The sequence below is a fragment of the Pristiophorus japonicus genome, chromosome 23 (assembly GCF_044704955.1).
Source record: "Pristiophorus japonicus isolate sPriJap1 chromosome 23, sPriJap1.hap1, whole genome shotgun sequence".
In the NCBI taxonomy this organism is placed as follows: domain Eukaryota; kingdom Metazoa; phylum Chordata; class Chondrichthyes; family Pristiophoridae; genus Pristiophorus; species Pristiophorus japonicus.
Window position 1 is genome coordinate 36,001,694 of NC_091999.1, and position 13,218 is coordinate 36,014,911.

At 44.8% G+C, this 13,218-nt stretch overlaps 1 protein-coding gene across 1 annotated transcript in view; it reads right to left on the reverse strand.

Annotated features, from left to right (window-relative positions):
- LOC139235348 (zinc finger protein 850-like) overlaps positions 1-13,218 on the reverse strand; it is a 193,817-nt gene that overhangs the window by 53,294 nt on the left and 127,305 nt on the right. The gene's annotated exons all lie outside the window — the stretch shown is intronic.

Sequence of the window (13,218 nt, forward strand, 5' to 3'; positions counted from 1 at the left end):
CTCTGTATTGAAGGAAGAATATACTTTCATTGGAGGCAGTTCAGAGAAGGTTCACTACGTTGATTCCTGAGATGAGGGGATTGACTTACGAAGAAAGGTTGAGTAGTTTGGGCCTATACTCATTTTGTTCAGAAGAATGAGAGGTGATCTTATTGTAACATAAAAGATACTGAGGGTTTGACAAGGTGGTGCAGAAAGGATATTTCCACTCATGGGAGAATCTAGAACTGGGTGCATAGTTTCAGAATAAGGGGTTGCCCGTTTAAAACTGAGATGAGGGGGAACTTCTTCTCTCAGAGGGTTCTCATTCTGTGGAATTCTCTGCCCCAGAGAGCTGTGGAGGCTGGATCATTGAATATATTTAAGGTGGAGATAGACAGATTTTTATGAGCGATATGGGAGTAAATGTTTATGGGGAGCGAGCGGGGAAGTGGAGTTGAGTCCATGATTAGATCAGCCACGATTTTATTGAATGACGAACAGGCTCAAGGGGCCAAATGGCCTACTCCCGCTCTTATTTATTATGTTCTCCTTAGAGCAGGGAAGATTGAGAGGAGATTTGATAGAGGTGTTCAAAATCATGATTGGTCTTGCCAGCGTAGATCGAGAGATACTGTTCACATTGGCAGAAGGGTCGAGAACCAGAGGGCACAGATTTTACGTGATTGGCAAAAGAACCAAAGGCGACACAAGAAAAAACCTTCTTGCGTAGCGAGTGGTTAATATATGGATTGCACGGCCTGAAAGGGTGGTGGAGGCAGACTTAATCACAGCTTTAAAAAGGGAGTTGGATAAGTATCTGAAAGAAAAAAATTTGCACGGCTGTGTGGTAAGGGCGGCGGAGTGGGATTAGCTGAGGTGCTCTTGCAGAGAGCTGGCACGTGTTCGACGGGCCGAATGGTCTTGTTCCGTGCTGTAATCGTTCTCTGATTCTATGGTTCTAACTCTCTCAGCATAAGCCTCTATTCCCTTCTTCCTCATACGCTGAATTTCAGTGCATCAATACTGGAAACACAGAGCGACCAACCCAGAGCTGCTCTGTATCAGGATGGGCGCTGTATACGGAAGTCGCTCCCTGGCCTCCTGTGTGGGTCTGTTTGTTGCATCAGTTTGAGCTGACGTGGAGAGGGGGGAGAAGCTGCTGGGTTTAACCCCCAGTACCTCTGGGCCCAGAAACTGTCCGCACAATGTATTGTTTTAGGAACAAGTATTTCTGCAGAGGCTTTCAATATACAGATTTGTTTTAATCCATTCTTGGGATGTGGGTGTCGCTAGTAGGGCCAGAATATATTTCCAATTTCCATTTGCCCCTTGACAAGGTGATGGTGGGCCTTCTCGAACCGCTGCAGTCCATGTGGTGAAGGTCCTCCCACAATGCTGTTAGGTGAGGAGTACCAGGATTTTCACCCAGTGACGATGTAGGAACGGCGATATATGCCCAAGTCAGGATGGTGTGAGACTTGTAGGGGAACTTGGAGGTGATGGATTTCCCAAGCACCTGCGTGCCTGGTCCATCTGGGTGGGAGAGGTTGCGGGTTTGGGAGGTTCTGTCAAAGTTCTGGTCGAGTTGCAGATGTTTAAATTCCCTCCCCTTCACCCCGCCCACCTCTCCCTCCTCCCATAGAGGCCAGAGTCCTGTGTTGGCCCAGACCGGTTGGTGGGTTCCCTTCCCTGCAGGACATTAATGACCAGTTGGGTTATTACAACAATCCGGCAGCTTTCATGGTCACTTTTTTTCTGCTGATGGCCGCACAAATAGCCAGGATCATTCAGCTCAATTTCACAACCTGCCTTTGTGTTTTTATGGCTTCTCTCTCACCCACCCTTTTTCCTGTTTGAAACTCATTTTACAGGGTATTAAAAGGGGAGCATTTGTCGACCAGAGGCTCAAACCAACCATCACATTAAGATCTGACGGAGTCACTCGATTCATCGGGAACGGAATATCATCGGCCTTTGACCATGGAAGCAAAAAGCACTGTTCACAGCGGGGAGAAACAGTACACGTGCTCTGTGTGTGGACAAGGCTCCAGCCGATCATCCAACCTGGAGAGACACAAGTGCAGTCACACTGGGGAGAAACTGTGTAAATGTGGGGACTGTGGGAAATGTTTCAACTACCCATCCTAGCTGGAAACACATCGGCGAGTTCACACTGGGGAGAGGCCGTTCACCTGCTCTGAGTGCGGGAAGGGATTCACTCAAATATCCAACCTGCTGATACACCAGCGAGTTCACACTGGGGCGAGGCCGTTCAGCTGCTCCGATTGTGGGAAGGGATTCACTTGGTCAGCCGACCTGCTGTGGCACCAACGAGTTCACACTGGGGAGAGGCCGTTCACCTGCTCCGAGTGTGGGGAAGGATTCACTCAGTCATCCAACCTGCTAATACACCAGCGAGTTCACACTGGGCAGAGGCCGTTCACCTGCTCCGAGTGTGGGAAGGGATTCACTCAGTCATCCCATCTGCTGAGACACCAGCGAGTTCACACTGGGGAGAGGCCGTTCACCTGCTCCGAGTGTGGAAGGGATTCACTCAGTCATCCCACTTGCTGACACACCAGCGAATTCACAAGTGACTGCAGGGGTGGGATTCTGCTGTTATTGCTGCTGTTAATCACATCCCGACTAAACCATGTTCATTTTGACAGTTGGGTTTGTTTCCGCTGATGTCAATAACTCCTGTAACTGGACTAGAGTTTAATATTGGGGAGAAAGACAAATAAATTCGTCTTGCTTTCAACACATTGGTGTGGATTTTTGTCTTTCCCAACTGAGTGATCAGCATCATCTGACTGGAGCTCAGAGAGGATAATCTAGGCGGAGGATGGTATGTGGGGAGAATTTCAGCCTGGATGCAGTCCTTGAGGGGCAAACGGCACTTTGGTCTTTCTCATCACTCTTCATTGACAGCAAAGTCGCCATGCGGGTTAACCTTGACATTGTAAGATATGGATGATATCCACCCAAGGGTGTTTGAAGAGATGGGACGGGTGCTCTGTCAGCCCCTTGCCATATCTCCATCAGCTCAGTAGAGTCATGGGTTATACCCCGAGATTGGAAGGTAGCACACATAGTTCAAATTTAGCAAATTGGCCACAAGTCGGGAACTGAAGGCACATCAACGTGACCTCGATCACTGGGAAGGTGCTTGAAGGGATTCTGAGAGATGCTGTTTTCCATCATGGGGAAAGGGAAGGGGCCATTACAGATACTGAACATGGATTCCGGTAAACATGGTCACAACTTACAAACTAGTTTGAGTTTGTAAAGAAGTTGTTAGGTTGGTGGATGGGGGAATCCGGTTGACATTGTCTAACTCAAGGTGTCAAACTCATTTTCTAGGGTGGGCCTGATCCAATATCCTGGCACTTGGCATGGGCCACATTCAGAAAAAACGATAAAATTAGGAATAAATGAAGATAAACTACATCGGAATTTACATTTAGATTTTATTTACTGCCTCTGCTCCCGATCCGTGGCACCTCTTAGCTTGAGCATTCATGAACTGACCCTGCTCAAACTATAACCACAAGTATATCGGTGCATGGTTCTGCCTGTAACCACAAGACTGTGTCACTGCCACACACAGATACCGTTTCCTTGTTTCACATTTCCATACAAACACCATCACTTCACACATCCTCTTTCTACACAATTGCAGCAGACAAGAGCAAGGACATGAGGCTTATTAAAAGACACATTTCATTACAGCAAAGGTTACACTGGGAGGAATGTTCAGTTATTTTCCATTACAGGCAAATGCTGGACAAACCAGCAGCACACTGGCACCTGAGCAGTGTCTCATCAGCCTACAGGCTTTTCTTAAATAGATTTGCTGCCTGGATATAAATTTAAACCAGCTTTGCAGGCGTGATGCTCCATTCACACATTGAAGGTGAGAGAGATGCTGTGGGACACACACTAAGTCCAGTAGCTGAAAGTGATTTACAGACTGGGTTTTGTGTTTAGTGATCCCGGGCGTGTTGCCAATACCAGCAAAGATGAAGCCCATGGATTAAAAGGGACAGTGGATACTGTCTCACTTTGAGCGAGTCAGAATGACAAGCTTTAACAACAACCGATATTTCACAAACGGAGACCTCACCAGACCAAAGGACTGTTTGTGTCACTGGGCTACAGGAGGCTATTTGTGACAGAAGGAAAGCTGGTCACAGCAACCAAACAGTTTACCGGCCTGTCCAGTGCCCACTCTGACCCCCACCTTCTTTCTCTCACTACTGATGGACACTGCTGCAGTAATTGCTTCTCTGACCTTTTCTATCTTGTCCCTCCTGCACCCCGAATACACGGCCTGACACAATCTCCCTCCCCCTTCTTCCTCACTGTGCTGGAATCTACACCAGTCTCCCCATCTGCTCCTTTTCCTCTCCCTGGATCCTGAAACTACAGTCTGCATCCCACTGTACTGAAGGAAGTGGCCCGAGAAATACTGAATGCATTGGTGATCATTTTCCTACAGTCTACCGACTCTGGATCAGTTCCTATGGACTGGAGGGTAGCTATGTAACACTACTTTTTAAAAAAGGCGGGAGAGAAAAAATGGGGAATTATAGACCGGTTAGCCTGACATCCGTAGTGGGGAAAATATTGGAATCAATTGTTAAAGAAGAAATAGCAGCACATTTGGAAAGCAGTGACAGGATCAGTCCAAGTCAGCATGGATTTATGAAAGGGAAATCATGCTTCACAAGTCTTCTAGAATTTTTTGAGGATGTAACGAGTAGAGCGGACAAGGGAGAACCAGTGGATGTGGTTTATTTGGACTTTCAAAAGGTTTTTGACAAGGTCCCACACAAGAGATTGGTGTGCAAGATTAAAGCACAGGGTATTGGGGGTAATGTATTGACGTGGATAGAGAACTAGTTGGCAGACAGGAAGCAGAGAATTGGGATAAACGAGACATTTTCAGAATGGCAAGCACTGACTAATGGGGTGCCGCAGGGCTCAGTGCTGGGACTCCAGCTATTTACAATATACATCAATGATTAGATGAAGGAATTGAGGGTAATATCTCCAAGTTTGCAGATGACACTCAGCTGGGTGGCGGTGTGGACTGAGAGGAGGATGCTAAGAGGCTGCGTGGTGACTTGGACAGGTTAGGTGAGTGGGCAAATGCATGGCAGATGCAGTACAACGTGGATAAATGTGAGATTATCCACTTTGGTGGCTAAAACATGAAGGCAGAATATTATCTGAATGGCGATAGATTAAGAAAAGGGGAGGTGCAATGAGACAAGGGTGTCATGGTACATCAGTCGTTGAAAGTTAGCATGTAGGTACAGCAGGTTGTGAAGAAGGCAAATGGCATGTTGGCCTTCATAGCTCGGGGATTTGAGTGTAGGAGCAGGGAGATCTTTCTGCAGTTGTATAGCCTTTTTCTGAGGCCTCACCTGGAATATTGTGTTCAGTTTTGGTCCCCTAATCTTAGGAAGAACGTTCTTGCTATTGAGGGAGTGCAGTGAAGGTTCACCAGATTGATTCCCGGGATGGCAGGACTGACATATGTTGAGAGACTGGATCGACTGGGCCTGTATTCACTGCAGTTTATAAGAATGAGAGGGGATCTCACAGAAACATATAAAATTCTGACGGGACTGGACAGGTTAGATGCGGGAAGAATGTTCCCGATGTTGGGAAAGTCCAGAACTAGGGGTCACAGTCTAACGATAAGGGGTGAGCCATTTAGGACCGAGTTGAGGAGAAACGTCTTCACTCAGAGAGTTGTTAACCTGTGGAATTCCCTGCCGCAGAGAGTTGTTTATGCCAGTTCGTTAAATATATTCAAGAGTGGGTTAGATATGGCCCTTATGGCTAAAGGGATCAAGATGTATGGAGAGAAAGCAGGAAAGGGGTATTGAGGTGAATGATCAGCCATGATCTTATTGAATGGTGGTGCAGGCTCGAAGGGCAGAATGGCCTATTCCTGCACCTATTATCTATTTTTCTTACTCAGTCTTCCCCTCCTGATGTCTACAGGCTCTAAAACTGAAGCTTGGTGGCCCTCAGTCCTTGATTTACCTCCCCTTCTCTCCTCCTCTTTCCCCCTTGGTTGTGTTCCACACTCTGGGCCTTGGGCCTTCCCCGGGGATTCTCATTATGAACAGGGGGCTGTGTGTTGTGAAAGGATGTCCCAGCTCCCCTCCTCTTTCCCCCTTGGTTGTGTTCCACACTCTGGGCCTTGGGCCTTCCCCGGGGATTCTCAGTAGAACAGGAGGATGTGTGTTGAGGCAGGATGTCCCCGCTCTCCACCTTTAAAGGGACAAGGAGATGACCAGCTGGGCTGAATGGCCCAGCTTTATGACATTACTGCAGTGCCTAGCAACCAAACTCCCTCAGCCCTGCTCATAATGGGCTTGGTTGAGCTCATGCTGTTACAGGAAGGGAAACAGGAGCAGGATTCGAGCCGTGTGTAGCCCTGGATTAATGGGGAGAGGTACAGGATCAATTTATACCTTATTGAGTGAGAAATGTCAGTGTCCCGGACACTCCCTGTCCCTCAGTATCTATGCCGGGGAGCGACCGATGGGTTCACTCTGTATCTAACCCGCGCTGTGCCCGACTGGAGAGTGTTTGATGCTGGCACGAGGTGCTCAGGTCGATAAGCACAACATTTAACTCAATGATGATCAGATAACCCATCAGCTTCTCCCTGGACAAAGGTCCTGAACGACAGGAAGTGTTTCTAATAATTTGGCTGGGGTCCTTGATCAAATTTAAACAACTCCGATCTCTTTTTAAAAATGTGTTTATGAGATGTGCGCGTCAACTCTCGCCTCTCCTTCTAAATGCTCGGGAATATAGGCCTGGTCTAATCATTCTCTCAGGACAATCCCCCCATCCCAGGAATCAGTCTGATGAACCTTCATTGCACTCCCTCGACAGCAAGTTTATCTTTCCTTAGGTAAGGAGACCAAAACTGTACATAATGCTCCAGGTGTGGTCTCACCAGGGCCCTGTATACTTGCAGTAAGACGTAAATATTAAAATATTTTTGTACAAAGGCCAATATAGCATTTGCTTTATTAATTGCTTGCTGGACCTTCGTATTAACTTTTAGCGATTTGTGTACAAGAACACCCAGTTCCCTCTGAACATCAACATTTCCCAATCTCTGACCATTTAAAAAATACTCCGCCTTTCTATTTTTACAGTCAGTGTCTAACTTAACATTTCTTCACATTATATTCCATTTGCCATGTTCTTGCCCATTCACTGAGCCTGTATATATCCCCTTGAAACCTCTTTTCATCCTCCTCACAACTTACATTACTAATGAGCTTTGTATCCTCAGCAAACTTCGCTATATTACATTTGGTCCCCTCATCCAAATCATTGATATAGATTGTGAATAGCTGGGACCCAAGCACTGATCCTTGCAGCACCCCACCAGTTACAGCCTGCCAACCCGAAAATCACCCGTTTATTCCTACTCTCTGTTTTCTGTCCATTAACCAATCCTTCATCCTTGCTCGTATATTACTTTCAATCTCATGAGTCCTACTTTTGTTTAATAACCTCTTGCGTGGCACGGATCAGATACAGAGTAATTTCTCCCACTACAAGATCCTATCAAACACTCCCAGGGTAGTACAGCATGGGTTAGATACAGAGTAAAGCTCCCTCTGCACTGTCCCATCAAACACTCCCAGGGCAGGTACAGAACAGGTTAGAAACGGGGTACATCTCTCTCTATCCTTTCCCAACCATTCCAGGGCAGGTACAGCACTTGTTAGATATAGAGTAAATCTCGCTCTGTGCATTCCCATCAAACTCTCCCACGGCAGGTACTGCATTGGTTAAATACTAAGTAAAGCTCCCTTTGCACCGTCCTTGGGCAGGAACAGCATAATTCAGATAAAGGGTAATCCTCTCTCTAACCTCGCTCTACAATTGCACAGGACCATGGTGAGACCACACCTCGAGTACTGTGCACAGTTTTGGCCTCTTTATCGAAGGAAGGGTATACTTGAGTTGCTTAGATACAGAGTAAAGATTCCTCATCACTGTCCCATCAGACATTCCAAGGGCAGGAGGAGACCACCTGGCCCCTCGAGCCTGCTCCGTCATTTAATAGAATCATGGCTGATTTGATATTGGACTCAGCTCCAGTTCTTTGCCCACTCCATATAGCCATTAATAACCTTATCGCTCAAAAATCTGTCGATCTCCGCCTTAAATATATTCAGTGAACCGGACTCCGCAGCGCTCTGGGGCAGAGAATTCCATAGATTTACAACCATCTAAGAGAAGAAATTCTTCCTCATCTCAGTTTTAAATGGACAGCCTTTTATTCTGAGACTATGTTTCCTAGTTTTAGTTTCCTTGATGAATGGAAATATCCTCCCTGCATCCACCTTGTCGAGCCCCCTCATTTTCTTATCTGTTTCGATAAGATCATCTCTCATTCTTCTGAACTCCAATGGGTATCTTCATCAGTCAACCCGCATATATCTGGAATCAACCTAGTGTACCTTCTCTGAACAGCCTCCAATGCAAGTATATCCTTCCTTAAATGCGGAGACCAAAACTAGACGCGGTACTCTAGGTCTGGCCTCACCAACAGCCTGTACAGTTGTAGAAATATTTTCTCTGCTTTTATACTCTATCCCCCTTGCAATAAGGGCTAATGTTCCATTTGCCTTCCTGATTACCTGCTGTACCTGCATACTAACTTTTTGTGTTTCATGCACAAGGACCCCCAGGTCCCACTGTAATGCAGCACTTTGCAATTTTTCACCATTTAAAATATAATTGTTTTTCTATTTTTTCTGCCAAGGTGGATAACCTCACATTTTCCTGCATTGTACATCATTTGCCAAATTCTTGCCCACTCACTTGGCCTGTCTATTACTTTGCACATTTTTTGTGACCTCCTCACAATTTACTTTCTCACCCATCTTTGTATCATCAGCAAACTTGACTACATTACAGTTAGTCCCTTCATCCAAGTCATTAAAATAGATTGTAAATAGTTCAGGACCCAGCACCGATCCCTGCAGCTCTCCACTAGTCAATGTTTGCCAACAGAAAAATGACCCATTTATCCCGACGCAGATACAAAGTAAATCTCCGTCTACATTGCTCCATCAAACACTCCCAGGGCAGGTATCGTCCAGGTTAGCTACAGCATAAAGCTCTCTCTACACTGTCCCATCAAAAGTCGCAGGGCAGGTACAGCACGGGTTAATTCCCCAGTCTCATCCTCTAAGGGATAACGTTTACTTTAGCTACTCTCTTACTTGTTATGTACCTGTAGAAGCTCTTACTATCTGTTTCAAAATTTCTTGCCAGTTTATTCTCATACTCTATCTTCCCTTTCTTTATTAATTTTTTAATCGTACTTTATTGGATTTTTTAAATTCTCAATCATCTCGCCTCCCACTAATCTTGGCCACTTTGTATGCCATTGTTTTCAATTTTATACCGTCTTTTACTTCCTTAGTTAGACACGATGCTTCTCCCTTCTCTTAAAGTCTTTACTTTTCACGGGAATATATTTTTCTTGAGAGTTATGAAATATCTCCTTAAATATCTGCCACTGCTTATCAACCATCTTACATTTTAATCTACTTTCCCAGTCCACTTTTTCCAATTCTGCCTTTATACCTTTCTAATCGCCTTCATTTAACTTCAGGACATTATTTTGATATCCAACTTGCTCACCCTCCAACTGAATTTGAAATTCAACCCTGCTATGATCACTCTGTCTTCGAGGATCCCTTACTAAGACATCATTGATTAATCCTAACTCATTACACAGTACCAGATCGAGGATCGCTTGCTACCTGTTTGGTTGTGCAACATAATGTTGAAGTGAAACACCCCGAATACACTCTATGAACATTTCCTCAAGGCTACCTTGGGCAATTTCATTTGTCCAGTCTATATTGTCGTACCTTTCTTACAAGCCTCCGTTATTTCTTCATTTATATTCCGTACAACAGTGTAGCTACTTAGGGGCCTAATAGACTACGCCAAACAGTGTTTTCTTCCCCTTATTATTTCTTATCTCCAACCAAACTGATTATATGTATTGATTTTCTGATCCAAGATCTTCTCTCACTAATACACTGATCTCATCCTTTACTAACAGAGCTACGCCAACTACATTTCCTTTCTGTCTATCCATCCATATTGTCAAATGCCCCTGAATATTCCATTCCTAGCCTTGGTCAGCTTGCCATCACGTCTCTGCATTGGCTATCAGATCATACCCATGTATATCTATTTACTGTCAACTCGTCAATCTTGTTACAAATGCTGCTTGCATTGAGATAAGGAGGTTTTAATTTTGCCTTTTTACCGTTTTTCCCTGGTTTGACTCCACTTTCTGATACACGTATTTTTATACATTCTGTCCCTCCCTCTCTGGTTCACATTTCACCCACCGCTACCCTACTCTATTGCCTTTGACTTTTTAAATGTCTGCTCACCTGAACCCTCACCCAACTATTTAGGTTAAAGCCCTCTCTCCAGCCCAATTATTCCGGTCTCCAGGAGTGCAGCAGCTCAAAGTGGGAAATCTGAGATTTAGGTCAGTGGGGGCGTTTTAAGGAGTAATCTGCTTTAAACCATTTGGAGGCAACTGACAATTGTTGGTAGCTTCTAAGTAAGGTTAACCATTAAATATTTAGGATTCTTTCAAACTTAAGCAGAGACAAACTAGCTAGACCTCCACAACTTTGCAAAAAACCGATTAGTTAAAACTCGTTCAAACCGGTTATTTAAACAGTTGACCAGTGGTGACTCATCTGAGCCACTAGCAGATAAAAAACCGAGGGCTAGTTGCAGGTAGGACGGAGTGTAGCAGCTCAGAGTGGGAAACTTGAGAGTTTGGTAAGTGGGAGAGTTTGGTGAAGTTGGGGGGGGGAGGTGTTGCTTTAGCTTGTTTTTCCTAACTTTTTCTGCAGAGTGGCGGCGTATCTGAGCGGGAGTAGATTGAGGCCCGGGAGTGGGGATTAAAGCCACAGCAGACCTGCAAATTCAAGAAATTTAATACGGCCAGTGTGATCTCCTGGGCTTATTTCCATCTCCTGATTGGGACGGAGAGGAGTTTTCCCAGGTTTATTCCCCAATTGGCCTGAGTTTTTATCTTTTTATTGCCTCTCCCAGGAGACCGCACCGCTCCGAATGGGGAGAACTCTGCAATGTGACATAACAGGTAAGGCAGGTAAGTGATTGGTAGAGATTGTGAGCTAATTTTTTCTTTTAAATTAACATATAGCATATGATTACATTCTAAAAACTGATATTTATTGGTTTAACTAATTGAATAAAGAATATATGGTAAATATTTTGATTAACACCAAACTAATTAATTAAATAAAATAATGGTAAAACAGGAGCTGCTGCAATATGTCGGAGCTTCTGGAAGTTTTAGTCCAGGCTGATTACATCTGTGGTAAGTGTCTGCGAATCGACAAACTTCGGCTCCGAATTGAGGAGCTGGAGTCCGAGCTGCAGACATTGCGAGACATCAGGGCGGGAACAAGTTACCTGGACCTTTTCCTCCAGGAGGCAGCTACACCGTGTAAATTAAATACTTTAGAATTGGCACGTAGTCAGGGACAGGAGGGTGTGACTGCTAATGAGGCAGGTACGGGGATCCAGGAGTTAGTATTGCAGGAGCATCAGTCTCTGCACTTCTCTAATAGATTTGATGTTCTTAAAACCCTTGCAGACAAGTGTGCAGACTGCGGGGTGAAGTAGCAGATTGACCAAGGCACCGTGGTGCATAACGCCATTCAAGTGGGGGGAGCAAAGAGGAAATTGGTTGTGGTAGGGAACATTATAGTTAGGGGGAGAGATAGTGTTCACTGCAACCTAGAGCGTGGGTCCCGAAGACTGTGTTTCATATTCGTTGCCAGGATAAAGGACATCGCTTCCGGACTGGAGAAGAAGTTTTAGTGGGAGGGGGAGAGTCCATTTGTCGTGTTACACGTCGGTACCAATGTCATAGGTAGGACTAAGAATGAGTTTCTGCTGAGAGATTTTGAACAGCTAGGGACTAAATGGAAAAGCAGAACCACAAAGGTAATAATCTCTGCATTATTACCTGAGCCACGAGCAAATTGGCATAGAGTCAATAGAATCAGAGAAATAAATACGTGGCTCAGAGGTTGGTGTCGAAGAAGTGGGTTTCGATTCTTGGGGCACTAGCACCAATACTCGAGAAAGAGAGAGCTGTTCCATGGGGACAGATTAAACCTGAACTATGCTGGGACCACAATTCTAGCGAATCAATTAACTAGGGAGGTGGATAGGGATTTAAAATAAATAAGGCGGGGGGGAGGTTCACAATGAAGAGTAATCCAGAATGCTAGAGAAAAGAAAAGGAAGCCATGCAGGAAACTGACTGTGGTAATGATGCACTGTTTACGTCAGGAAGGGATAGAGCATACAAACAAAAAAGTGCACTAGCAAATAGGGTTCAGGTAAGAAAAAATAGCGATAAGACAAATAGGGCTATAGTACAAAATAATGTTAAGATGTCTAATAATGCTAAAAATACTAATCTAAAAGCACTGTATCTGAATGCACGAAGCATTCGTAATAAGGAACATGAATTAGCAGCGCAAATAGATGTAAACGGATACGATATAGTTGCAATTACGGTACATGGTAGCAGCGTGATCAGGGTTGTGAATTCGATAGGCAAGGATATTCGATATTTTGGAAGGACAGGAACAATGGAAAAGGGGGTGGTGTGGCGTTGTTAGTAAATGATGAAATGCAATCAAGAGTGAGAAAGGATATTGACTCAGAAAATCAAGATGTAGAATCAGTCTAGGTGGAGCGAAGCAGCACCAAGGGGCAGAAAACATTGGTGGGAATGATCTATAGGCCTCTAAACACCGGTGGTAAAGTAGGGGACAGCATTAAACAGGACATTAGAGATGCATGTAACAAGGGTACTACGCTAATCGTAGGTGACTTTAATCTGCATTTATACTGGCCAAATCAAATGAGCAATAATACCCATGGAAGATAAATTCCTGGAGTGTGTACGAGATGTTTTTTTCGACCTGTATGTTGAGGAACCTAAGCAGGAACAGGCTATCCTAGTTTGGGTATTGTGCAATGAGAAGGGATTAATTCAGTCTTGTTTTGCGGGGTCCTTTAGGGAAGAGTGACAGGGATTGAGAATATGTGCAATTATAACCCGGTTAGCCTTACATCAGTAGTGGGGAAAAA